Source organism: Trichosurus vulpecula, chromosome 5, assembly GCF_011100635.1.
Source record: "Trichosurus vulpecula isolate mTriVul1 chromosome 5, mTriVul1.pri, whole genome shotgun sequence".
Taxonomy (NCBI): Eukaryota; Metazoa; Chordata; class Mammalia; order Diprotodontia; family Phalangeridae; genus Trichosurus; species Trichosurus vulpecula.
Genome location: NC_050577.1, coordinates 300,208,481 through 300,221,752, shown reverse-complemented (window position 1 = coordinate 300,221,752; position 13,272 = coordinate 300,208,481).

The following is a 13,272-nucleotide window of genomic DNA, read 5'->3' as shown; positions in this document are numbered from 1 at the left end:
GAACTCCAGTTAGCCCTTCCACATGGTAGGGGTTAGGAGGGCAGAGATCTGGAAAATCTGCATAAAATGTTTTTGCCTTCTCTTTATACCACAGAAGTCTGAGTTATTATGGGATTAAAAGATAAAATATGATACAATATTGTACATGTATTTTATGCATTTATGACTTTTTAAACTTTTTCCATGTTTTCTGCTGGCCTTCACGTGTTATCGGAGACTTCCACAAAACTCCCCCCAAATTCCCATTTATTACGCCAATCTGGGAAAGTTGGGAGATGCGGGAGGGATAAGTGTATTCTCCTCAGATCCGGCTCCTTACCTTAAAGCGCTACGGAGAGGTGAGCTGGCATTTGTAATATATAGGATCTATATGTTATGATTATATAGACTCATGTTGGCCAGCCAGTCTGCTGAGTGTTTCATTGCACTAAGTAGCTTAAGTAATGGTAAATTGGTATTGCTGTGGTCAGGAGGGAGGGAGGGAGGCTGGAGTGCCCTGGATTGTGCAGATAAGGAAACTGAGGCCAGAGTGGTGATTGGGCCACCCAGCCAATCAGTAGTGAAGGGGGTCTTCTTCCTGATGTCCGCTCAAGAGCTTGATCTGCTCTATGCCATGCAGCTTTGGCAGGCATGGAGGTGATCCTGTCTCGGGAAGGCTCTGCCAAAGGTCGGGCTTGATTTGGAGTCAGAAGAGGCAGGTTCAAATCCCGACTTTTCCAATTCTATCTGGATGACTCTGGCAAAGTCACTTCCCCTGAGCCTTAGTTTCCTCATTGGTCAGTGGACGGCGGGGTGGGGGTTGAACTAGCCGCCCTCCAAGGTCGCTTGAACCCTAACTCTGTGATCTTTGATCCTAAATTGAGGGTCTCGTGGCTCCTGGAGACTTCTGCCCAGCACTCCAGGAGCCCCACCCCCAGAGCAACATCCAGGACTGAGCTGGTAAGTGTTTAACAACCGGCTCCCCGGGGCGGGAGGGTGGACCGGATGCAAGATTTCTAAGCCACTTCATTAGGTGGCTAGAAACCCTCCACACTGACCACGGAAGGAGCCCACCCTGACCTTCCCAGGGGCACAGCAGAGGCCTTGGGTTCGAGTGCTGCCTCCAATGCCCTGGTCAGCGCCTTCCCCTCCTCCTCCAGGCTCACACTTGGGGTTCCACGTGAGATCCCCCACCCAGGGCCCCCCCTTCTCAGGGACCCCATCCCCCCCCCCGTCTGCACTCACAGGGGGGAGGGCGGGAGAGGCAGGATGAGAGGCGCGCTGGGGAAACTGAGGCAGAAGGGGGGGGACAGTCAGCCCCGCCCAGCACGACCCTCCCTGCACCCTGAGACTGGGCTTCGAGGACCCCTCTCCCACCTTCTGCTCCTCCCCTCCCCCTTCTACCCCTCCCCCGCCCAGCCCCCACTGAATGAATCCCCACTTCCCCGAATCTCCCTGGGCCAGGCCCCCCGCTTACACCCCCAATCCTACCCCCCCACCCCTCTACCTGGGGTGTGTCCAGGTGGGCCCAGCCCCCATCCCCGCCCCTCAGCCCCCCCAGGCCGAGCCCACCTGCTCCGCGGGCCTGGCGCCTCCACAGCTGCCGCCCCCTACTGAGGACCTCGGGCTCTGCAGCCGCTCAGGCCCTTCCCCTGGGGGCGGGGCCTCCTCCGCAGAAACCCCGCCCCCAACTCGGCTTCGCAGAACCAATGAGGGGCGGTCCCCCTCCGCTCCCCGCTAGAGCATGGAATGCCAGAGCTGGGAGAGAGCTTAGAACACGGAATGTCAGGTCTGGAAGAGAGCTTAGAACATGGTATGTCAAAGCTAGGAGAGAGCTTAGAACACGAAATGTCAGGGCTCGAGAGAGCTTAGAACACAGAATGTCAGAGCTGGGAGAGAGCTTAGAACATGAAATGTCAGGGCTGGGAGAGAGCTTAGAACACAGGATGTCAGGGCTGGGAGAGAGCTTAGAACATGAAATGTCAGGGCTGGGAGAGAGCTTAGAACACAGAATGTCAGGGCTGGGAGGACTTTAGAACAGGAGTTGATGTCAGAGCTGGGAGGACTTTAGAATGGGGTATGTCAGAGGTAAGAGGACTTTAGAACAGGGGATGCCAGATTAATACACCCCTTCACACAAGCATCTCTTCTGTGACTCCTTGACCTAGGCTCCCCCCACTTGTACTCTGACACGCCATATCACTAATAACCATTTTTCTGGGGCTTTAAAATTGACCAAGCATTTTCTACTCCATAGTCCAGCGCAGTAGGAAGTGCAAGGGCTGTTGCACGCATTTCACAGAGGAAGAAGCTGAGGCTCCTGAAAGGGCAGTGATTTGCTTAAAGCCAGAGGTGGAGATCTCGAGCCTCTCATCCACTGCCAGGACTAGGCGTGGGTCAGGTGGGTGGACGCCAAGGAGGCATGGTGGAACACACCAGGAGGTGCCATCTCTCCCTTTAGTGACGCCAGGTCTCACATGACAAGGGTCTGGGGACTGGGGTGGGGAAGGGATTCCTCTGATTCTGCTCTCCAGCAGCCAATGCCAGGGGCTACCAGTTGCCTCTGAAGTAGAGAAGGTAGCACAGGCCTGGGACTCTGGGGACCCAAGTTTGAGGCCCAGAATTGCGGTGTGACCTTGGATAAGACCCTTCACCTCTCTGGGTCTGTACCATGGGATCTTGATGATTCCCTCCAGTCCTAAACTCTATCGAAGGAGCCTGGGGACCTGGATTCAAATCTCTCTACTGATATTTACTAGGTGAGTCAAGCCCTGCCCCTTCACTGGAAGGTCCCACTAACATTCACTCAAAGGTTTAGAGCTGGAGGGCTAAAGCTCAGAGTCCTTAGGAGACTTGCCCTGAGTCACACAGCTGCTAAGTGTCAGAGGCGGCATTGGAACTCGGGACTTTCTCACCCAAGTCCCCCACTCCAGTAGTCCTGGAGAACACTCAGTGTGGTTCCCCCCTTTTTTTTGAGTTCCAAATTCTCTCCGTCCCTGAAGTCCCTCCCCTCCATTGAGAAGGCAAGCAACACATCACCCATTATCTGTGTGAAGTCACGCAAAACATTTCCACATTATGGGATGTTGTTTTAAAACCCCAAATAAACTTATTGTCTTCCCTCAAACCTGCTCCTCCCTCGGACTTCACTATTTCTGACTGTGTGCCCATCACCCCTGTATACCACAGCCTGGAGGGTAACTCTCAGGTCTCCTTTGCCTGGCATCTAGTCCCTCACTGGGTCCCATGGATGCCCTTCCTATCCCTAGGCTGGCTGCCACAACTCCAGTAAAAGGCCGTCTTTGCACCCCCTTGCCCACTGTCACAGCGCCCCCTCCACCTTCTCCCCTTCGGAATCATCCTTCATGCTCTCATAACACTCTTCCTAACCCCCACAGCTACAACAGTGCAACTGCCCATCACACACCCAGTCAGGTTCACCATCCTTGGACGGCGTTCCATATAGTGCCACCCAAATTTTCCAAGCTTATCTCACATTACTGTCCTCTGTGAACTTCCCACTAAGACTACCTTGAATGCATCTTGTATGTGAGTGAGGTGTGTGTGTATGAGTGTGTATGTGTCTGTGAGTGTATGTGTGTGTGTGTGTGTGTGTGTGAGAGAGAGAGAGAGACTATGCGTGTGTGCGAGCTCCTTGAGGGCAGGGACTGACTGACTTTTGCCTCTTTTTGTATCCCCTGAACGTAAGCAGAAGGCCTGACTTCCACCAAACAGACTAAAGTCCCTAGCCTCCACTTTGTAAATATTCGGGATCTATTTCCCTAGGTTCTCACTGCCTCTGACAATAGACTATAAGCTCCTTGAGGGCAGGGACTTGGTTTTGTTCTTCCATGTGCTCAGCAGAGAGCCTGGGGATGTGGTCTAAATCAATGCCTGTTGATTGACTGGTCTAGTTCCCCATGCAACCTGGGCTTCTGCCCACACTCTTCCCTGCGCCCAGAATGCCTTCCCTCTCCCTTTTGCCAATTGATATCCTGCCCATTCGGCAATATGGTAAAAATAGAAAGAGGCTTTGGAGCCAGAGAGCTGAGTTTGAATCTCATCTCTGCTATTTGGCTGCCTATGTGACCTTGGACAAGTCATCTGATCTCTCTGGACTCCAGGTCCCCACCTGGAAAATGAGGAGATTGGAAGAGATGGCCTCGGAGGTCGCTTGCAGCTCCATCCTTTAAACCCTACTCAATGTCGCCCCCTCCAGGAAATCTTCCTTGGTCTGCCTCTCTCCCCTCCCCAAGCTTTTATCCACCAGGCCATACCCCTTTGTTTGGGCCGCTGCGTGTTACTGGGAGCCATGGCTTAGTCCCCACGCCTCTCTCTCTCTGAGGTCCGTCTCTGTGCCTAAATCCTCTCATTAGTGAAATAAGGACAGACTTCATAGCTTCTCAGGTCCCCTTCAGATATGATCTATGAGGCTCTGGGCCTGCTAGACAAAGCCCTGACCCCTGAGCCCCCAGACCCTTAAACAAACCTCCATCCCCAGTACATAATCCTTACCTTGAGCTGAGGAGGGCTGGGCCAAGGGCCAGGTGCTGCTGGGGAAACCAAGTGATGGAGGGGTCCAAATTGGGGCTGCTGGGTGGCCAGCTCAGTGACCCCCTCTGTCCCAGGGCCCCCAGGCAGGAGCAGGGGCCTGGGCCTGGGCCTCTGTTTCCTTGCGGCTTCAGCGACAAGGCCCCAGGCTCCCCCACCCCACACCACATCATGCCAGCCCCAGGGAGTGGGAGGCAAATGAAAGGGAGGCCTCATGCACCCGAATCCCGGGTCTCTGAGCCAAAGGCCAGGCTGCTGGCAGGGGGCGGGCCAGGGAGGAAGCCAGGGACAAGGCAGCTCTCTCTGCCAAGACAGCCCAGCCATCCCACCACATCAGGGGTAGGGTCTTGCTGAAGGAAAACTCTTGATCTAGCCCTCAAGAGATCATGGGTGAGAGCAAGAAGAGATCTTAGAAATCATATAGTCTACCCCCTCCCCATTTATAATGGAGAAACTGAGGCCCACACAGCTTATGGAATTCATCCAAAGTAGAATAGCCAGGATTTGAACCCAGACCTCAGATTCCTGAGTCAGTACTCATGCTGCCCCCCACCCCACCCCCCAAATCCTTGCTGTTAGGTCCGTGGGTTCTGTTCTGTGACTCCTCACTAAGTGTAGAGGGTGGACCCCAGGCTCCTTTCAAAGCGACTCTGTCCCTTCCCTGGAGTTGCTGGGTGGGCTGGGGGCTTTGACAGAGTCCCCACATCCCTCCCCACCTCCTCAGCTGCCCATTGGGCTGCTGGCCTGGGTCCCCTGGGAGCTGCAGCCCGGGAAGGGTCACGGACAGGACTGGTCGTGGGCCTGGCCCTGGCTTCAGCCACAAGGCCAGACGATAGTGGCTGCTGGTCTTTTCCCCCTTCTCTTCTGTCTTCTTCTGTCCTTCCCCCTCTAGCCCTTCCCCTCCTCTCCCTCCCTGCTGGCCTGCAGGATTCTCTGCAGAGGCAGCTAATCCAAATAACAAGTGGGGGGGACCCTGGAATCCCTCTCCCCTGGGTCTGAGCCCAGGCACCTCTGGCCTCCCCGACCTGTCTCCTTTGCCTGCTGAGCTTCCGTCCTCTCCCTGGCATGGGGGCCACGCCGTTGGGGTGGGGAGCATCAGGAGACCTGGCTCATCCCACCAGGGGCCCTTCCTGGCTGGGGGCCCTTGGGGAAGGCATCTAGGGGGAAGAGTTTGTGGGGATGATCAGACCTGCCTGCGCACCTCGCCAGGCCCTCGAGGGCATCACGTAGCACACTTGAAGGGGAGAGGTACTCAGGAGCATCATTATCATCCTCGTCATCAGGTCCCCCTCCCTTGTCCCCCAGCAGGACCACATTGACATTGGTGCTTGGGGGTCAAGGAGCCTTGGCTGGGAACCGAGACCTGGGTTCTAATCCCGGCCCTGCTCCTGATCAGCCTCTTCTGCCCCCTGCCTCGGTGTCCTCCTCTGTCACCCGGGGCTGATTCCAGCTGCCCTGCTCACCTCCCCCGTTTGACAGAGCAGAGGAGGGTAAGGATGTGACTCAGAGGCTTTAGGGAATATTGGGAGGGACCAGAAAGCATTTATTAGCATCTTTTAACAGACAATGGGGGGGAGGGGAGGGAGAGGGAGAAGGAAGGAGAAGGGAGACAGGTTGGATAGCCACATTTCCTATTCACCATAGAAGCCTCTCAATGAGGATCAGCAACAGGGTTGGGGGTCAGGGGAGCTGGTGGAGTCAGTGGTGAGAGGGGCTGGAGATGCGGACCCACGTGTGGCTCAGACAGGGCAGCACAGGAGCCTGGCAATGCCTCCAGGGGCCTTCAGGCTTCGGGGTTGGGTGGGAAGGGGCTTGTAGGATGGGGGGATCAGGAGCAGCCAAAATATGCTTCTCCTCCCCCAGGTCCCCAACCACTTCTGAGATGAAGACCCACCTTTCACATTCTCACCTCTATGGCCTGAGGAGACCCCACCAAGCCTCTGGGCCTCCTCCCCAAAGCAGAACAACTTTGAGCATGACCTGGGGTACAGAATCTGCTCTCAGCAGTCTCACCCCTCTCACTTACACTCATACCCATATTCTCATAGACACACCCACGCATACCCCTAATCCTCTTCTAATACAAACACCCACCACACACTCCCCAAGTCACACACGTGCATGCCATATTAATCCACAAGCACACAGACTTGCACACGCACACAAACTTGCACACGCACACAAACACACACACCCTTTCAGGTCCCACTGGCTGCCGTCCCATCCACTGACACCCATGTGGGATAACACTCACCCTGATAGCCATAGGGGACACACTCCCACCCACAAGCCCTCCCACTCACATACATCCCATAGCCCAGAGGTACCTCCCTCCCCCCACTGACCCTAGCCCATGCAGACTCTTTTGTAGGACCTGAGGCCCAGTATAACTGGAGGACAAATTGAGGCAGGAGCCCAGGTCGTGGGGAAGAAGGGGAATTATAGATCCTCCATTCCCCAGACCATGCCCAGCCTTATAAGGGTAATGGGGATGACCTGGCCTCTCCTTCTCCAAGTTCTTCCTGAGGCAGGACTTGCTTTCTATATTCTAAGCCTGAACCCTCTCTCCCCTGGGGATGGAGGCGTTGCTGGGTTGAGAGGAGGGTTCTCAGAGCCCCTGAGACCTCCCGAAGGCCAGGACTACATGCCCAGGAACCAAGAATACAGATCTCAGGACTGCTGTCTCACCAGCCTGCGCAGGGCTGCCAATGTCCCAGGCTCCTGACCTCCTACCGCCAGCTCTCGCCTTCATGGACTACAGGAAGTTTGTGTCTCTCTCCCAGACCTGCCTCATGACTGGACCATTGCCCCAGCATGGAGATTTCCTTATAGTGGTGAGTATGTCTGGGGGGCAGGGGAGATGTTCCCCAGTGGGGAAGCTATGGCTCATAGCAGATAGAAATGGCAGTGCCTCAAGCTCGACCACCCCACAGTGTGGAGAGAGGAACTGCTGAGCTGGTGGTGATGGGCAGTGGTAGGCCTCTCACCCACTGTGACAAAGGGGAATGACTCACATTTGGGGGTAGCAGTTGGCACGAGATGGGGGGGATGCCTGTGGACTCAAGGACCAACCAGCACCAGCCATCAGTTGGCACAGCAATCAGACACAGGGCTCGTCTGTTTGCCCAGAAGCTATCTCCTCTTATGGGACTCTGGGAGTAGAGGAGGAACGGACACAAAAGACCCTGGTCTACCCTTCTCCCATCTCTTCTCCTGGGGCTTTTTGGCTTGAATCACCAAGAAGAGACAGATGAGAAGAAAGGAGGCCTCTAGCCAAGGCTGGGAATGGCAGGTCTCAGACAGGGGCTGGCAGTCTGTTTCCCTCTCTGGGGTCTGGGGCTGGCAAAGGGCTTCGGGGCCTTTGCTGGGTGGTGGATGCTAGAGCAGGGATGTCAAGGGAATGAGTGACAGAGTGAAAGACAATCCCCACTCCTGTGACTGGGAAGGGTCTCTGAGCCAGAGGCAGGGAGCCAGGGAGCAGGCTGGGCCAGGGGACATCAGGGCCAGATGTGGCCCAGGAGGCCTAGCCCAGGACCAGGCCCACAGGCGGTAAGTACACTGGAGGCAGGAGGCTCTGCCACTGCGCCTGTGCCCCCGGGGGCTCCACCCTCAGGCCCATCAGACCTCAGGACTTCCAAAGGCCAGGTTGTCCCGTATCATCAGCGTCTTGCGGAAGTTCCGGTCCAGGAGGGGTCTTTGTGTTCTCCACTTGTGGGCTTCCCGCAAACCGGGCTCAAAGTAGTAGATACAGGCCCCGAAACCAACCAAGATAAGAATGGAGATCATGAGGTAGACGGGCACAAACCAGTCCAGGAAATGTGCCATGGCCCCGCCACCGCTGAGGACAGAGGGAGGAATCATACCGTTAACGCACTTACAACGATAGTCCCTCCTTGCATCTGAGGAAACTGAGGCTGGGAGGAGGGGCAGCCAGTGAACGTCAGAAGGGATTCAAAGGTAGGTCTGGTGCTCTCATCCACACTCAGCCACACTCATCCCCCTGGACCTTTTACCAGACAAGCTCCGGTCCATTCTGGGGACATGGGTCCCTGTGGTCCTGGCCCGATTCCCAGGGGCATCTCGCTGTGGCCAGGACTTGGTCTGCCGGGGAGAGACCTCCCGCTCAGGCAGAGATCAGAGCCATGACCTTCCAGCACTGAGGGTTCCTGCCATGGGCAGGCGCTGGGGGAGCAGGCAGAGAAAGGATGCCAGCCAGCTGCGGCTGACAGAGACCCTGGGCTGGGACCCTCCCCAAACAGCAGAGGAGGGAGCAGGACCAGAGGACACAAGGGGTGGGGGGAATCGATGACCTCACTGATTTCCTGAGGGTGCCTAGTCATGGAGTCAGGAAGGCCTGGGTACAGAGCCTGCCTTTGTCACCTACCCAGCTGTGTGACCAAAGGCAACCTTTCTAAGCCTCGATCTTCCCGTCTGAAAAATGGGAGTAAGAATTCTCACACAACTGGCTGCTCAGAGTTGTGGTTTGTAACTGCAAAAGCCCTGAGGGAATGACAGCCAGTGTTTGTGAGAACTTAAGTGAGGCCCACTGGAAAGGGGAGCACGGCAGTGCCTTTGCCCCAAGAATCTCTTTGGCCAGTAGGGAAGAAAAGGACTTTGTCTAGAACATCCTAGATTTGGTGGGGAAAGGGCATTCTTCCGGGCTCCTCCTTTCGCTCCATCCCCAGTGGGGATCCCACGGCTTGTTTCACGCCTCCAAAGATCTCCAGGCTCAATCCCCGAGAGCTCCCTTTCCCCATGAATAAAGCTAAGACCTGCAGCGGTTGTTGCCTAGAGTCAGGGGCAGCCCCCGGGAACAGAGGTCCAGGTGTCCTGGTCCTTCCTCCACACAGGTCCCCGCAGACCAGTCAGTCTCTCTGGAGAGCCAAATACAGATTCCGAAAACGCCTCCTGCACTTCGTGGAAGGAAGCCTGCAGGTGCTTGGAGGTCTTTCTTCTGCAACCACCCCAGGCTGGACAGTGGAGAGTTTGGGAGGAGACAAGAGGGGTCACTCTCAGCGCACTGTGTGGGTGATTTTGCCAGACAGAGCTTGGGACCCTCCTAAGCGTCCTTCAGTGCCTGGGGCTCCTCAGGCTGAGAAGAATCACCCCGTGTTTGATGGTTTACCTTCGAAACAACCCCCATGCAGACAGAATGGAGGAGTTAGAAACCACTCTCTTCAGCCATGGGGCTGAGGCACAGCAGGGGTGGTGAATCCCATCACACTTTTCAGAGGCGAAGTGATTGGCCCAAAGTCACACAGCCTGGCCAGAATCTGCATCCAGGTCTCTGAGTGCAGTCCGGGATGCCTCTCCAACCCTTGGGGTATGGGAGGAAGGTCACCACCTCCCACGCCACACCTTCTCCTAGCTTCTTGGGGTTCAAGTGGCACTAGGTGGCATTTCTGGTCCCTTCATTCCTATGGAGACCCTAGAAATGAACCTCCCCAATTCAGTCTGGCCCCTAGGCAGCCAAGCCCCAGCTGGCATCTCTCCCTGACTGCCCTGCCCCTGACTCACCTCAAGCTGTGGGTAAGCTCAGCCCCTGATCCAGGAGCAGCTCCTGGCTCAGCCGTGGCCTAGGGGCACTCCTTGGAGACACCACCATCTGCAGAAGACACTGGGGGCCTGGGGCTGCTGGAAGAAATGCCCAGGTTGATGCCCGTTCTGGAGGATGGAGCCCCAGGGCTCAGTCAGGTCTGAGAGAGCCACCTTGCTGGTCCACCAGCACATCCAGGTTCTAGCGCCCTGGTCAGCTCCCTTCTTTCCCTATGTCAGGATGGCAGGAGGCGGGATCTACCTCCGCCAATCAGCAGTCTGGGGCAGACTGAGGGCTTTATCCACAGTTGCCGGGGGAACCAACCTTGGCTCACTTATGCACGTGGTACAGAGCTTGTGATGGAGAGAAAGGAGGGGAGGTGTCACATGGCGAGAGAAGAGTAGGGAGAGGGAGGGGGCTGGATTAGGCTGGCCGGGCCCCCCAGGCTGAGATCACCGAGTTCTCCAGGGCTGTGTATGGCCATGCACAGGATTCATCCTCTTTGTCAGGAGGGTCTGTAAGTCACAGGACCAAGGAAAGTAGAGCCTTGGGCATCAGGAGAACTGGGTCTTACTCGAGCTCATCTGCCACTGAGCAGCCGTGTGAGCTCAGAAAGCCAGAGGACCTGGATTCAAATCTCCATTCTACTGCTTACAAGCTGTGTGGGAAGTCTCTTCTCCTTGGTGCCGGCTTCCTCATCTATAAAGTGTGAGGCTTGGATAAGATGACCTCTTCCCACACAACTGAGATGCAAGACAGTCTCCAGACTCCAGAGCCAAGGCTGTTCTCCCTAGCCCCCAGGTTTCCATTAACGTTTGACCGGAGGTCACCCAACAGCTACAAGTCTCTATCTGGAAGGAACCCAGCCTGGGTAGCTGGAGGGAGAGGGAGAAAAGCATAGAAGGGAATGGGAGGGAACCCGGGAGGCAGTGTGGTTCAGTGGAAAGCATCCTGGGCTGGAGCCAGAAGACCTGCATCTCGGCCCTGCTCTGACTCTTCCCCTTGGGTCTGGCTCCTCAACAGTAAAATGAGGGGATTGGATCGGAAGCCTCTGAGTTCCCTGGCAGCTCTGAGCTGACGATCTCAGTGAAGGATTGTATGCAGAGCCAAGGAAGCCAGGGCTCTGCTGTTCTCCCTCCTGTTAATGTTTGGAACATGGTGTTCAGCTCTGGAGGCCACATTCTAGCAAGGGCATTGACAAAGAGGAAGGTGTCCAGAGGAGGAGGCCAGCCAGGCCAGACCAGGATCGGCTGAGGGGGGTGATTTTAACTGAATCAAATATAGTCTTGGAGGGGCTTGGGCAGGACGGGACAGTAGTCTCCAGGGATGTAAAGGGTTGCCCTGGGGAAGAGGATCAAACAGACTCCTCCTGGCCTCAGAGCTAAGCAACTACAGGGGGAAGCCCCCAACCTTCCTAACAATTTGAGCTAGCCTAAATGGAATGGGCCACTTAGCAGGCAATGAGTTGGTTCCCTTTGACTGGAGGTCTCTAAGTGGAGGCTGGAAGACTACTTTATCCTCGAGGTTACAGAGGAAATTCCTGTTCAGAAATGAGCTCACTTGTTCATTCATTTATTCATTCAACAAACATTTCTTGTGTCTGCTGTATGCTAGGCACTTCTGTTTCATCAGAGCCCTGGCCCCGGTGACTGTCACATCTGGAAGGACAGGAACAGCCAGGTCTGAGCTCTTCTGAAGTCCCAGGGGTCTACTGGTCTCCAGCCACCACCCAGCTGCTGGGAAGTGGCTTTGAGAAGCAGTCCCAAGAGAATCCTAGAAGCCTGGAGGCTGGTGACAAACCAGGAGGCAAGAGATGTTGATGCCATCTTTGCCAGGCCCACAGTTCCTCCAGGAGAGATGAGTGCCCACAGCACCAGGCCCTGTGGATGGCTCATTGCGGGCACTGCCACAGAATTTTACACATATTATCTCATGTGATTCTCATGGCAGTCCATTTTACAGAGGTGGAGACTGAGGCACAGAAGGGTGACCCAACATTCCCAGAGTCACGCAGATGGTGCCAGGGGCAGGGCCACACTCTCGTATGCTGGGAGGGACTGGCTCATCCCACCCCACCACCCCAGGGACCTGAGGCCAGTTCACCTTTTCACCTGATCTTGGAGGTCCAGGTTTGAGGCAGCTCTCAGGACCTGCCCTGGTCTTGCCTCCTTCTGTCAGCTCCTATCCTTGCCCCAGAGTTCTGGCAGAACGATGGCCTCTGGAGCAACTCTCCAGGCCCAGAGACAGATGCCCTACCCCCCTGGTGGTTCAGTGGTCTCCTGGCTGATGACCCAGGTTCAGTTTTTATTCAATCAGTGCTGAAAGAGCACTGGAAACCTGGGTTCAAATTCTGCCTCTGATGTTTGCTAGCTGGATGACCCTGGGCAAATCACTTAACTTTACTCTGACTCAGTTTCCTCAACTCTAAAGTTGGAATGATACTAATTCTAATAGTACCTTCCTCAAAGGGCTGTTGTGAGATCCTCAAGAGATATAAGGCATAGAAAGCGTTTTGCAAACTTTAAAGTACTGTGTAAATGCCAGCTATTATCATCACTGGTATGACCTTACATGTCTGTCCGCCCTCCCCCCAACTCTGACCCTCAGTATCTTCCTCTGTAAAATGAGAGGAGGGTTGGACTGTCAGCTCTCAGTCCTCTTGGATCCTATGTTATGAACACCAGCCCAGAAGCTGTGTGAGTGGCAGCAATAACCGCAGACAAAGGGCAGGCTGCAGGAGTGACAGCCACTGACTACAGTGGACAGTGAATTGGGTGTATCTCAGCTCCAGACCGGGTCTCTGCACTCAAGAGCACATTATCTATTTCTAGGAGAATGGTTTGGGTGCCTTCTTTATACACAAGACCATTCAGTAGGAGCTCACTTGAGAGACGAGGAAACAGGCTCGGAGACAGGAAATTAACCTGGCAAATCGTTGGCCAAGGTGGGATCAGGACCATAGACAGATCCCCTGGCTTAATCCCTTCCTGTGACAGGGTTGGAGTTTCACCCATGTGGAGGGCACTCTCTGTGACAGTGGGCACATAAAGACAAAAGAGAAAACAGTCCTTGTTCTGGAAGATTCTAGTGGGGAGACCCAGTAATCTGAGGAGGGGGCTAGCACTGCCACCTAACTGGTGGTGGGAAGCTGCTGCTGAGCAAAGCCCTGAATGATGGTGCTAGCGGGGAGGTCATTTCTCCCCAGC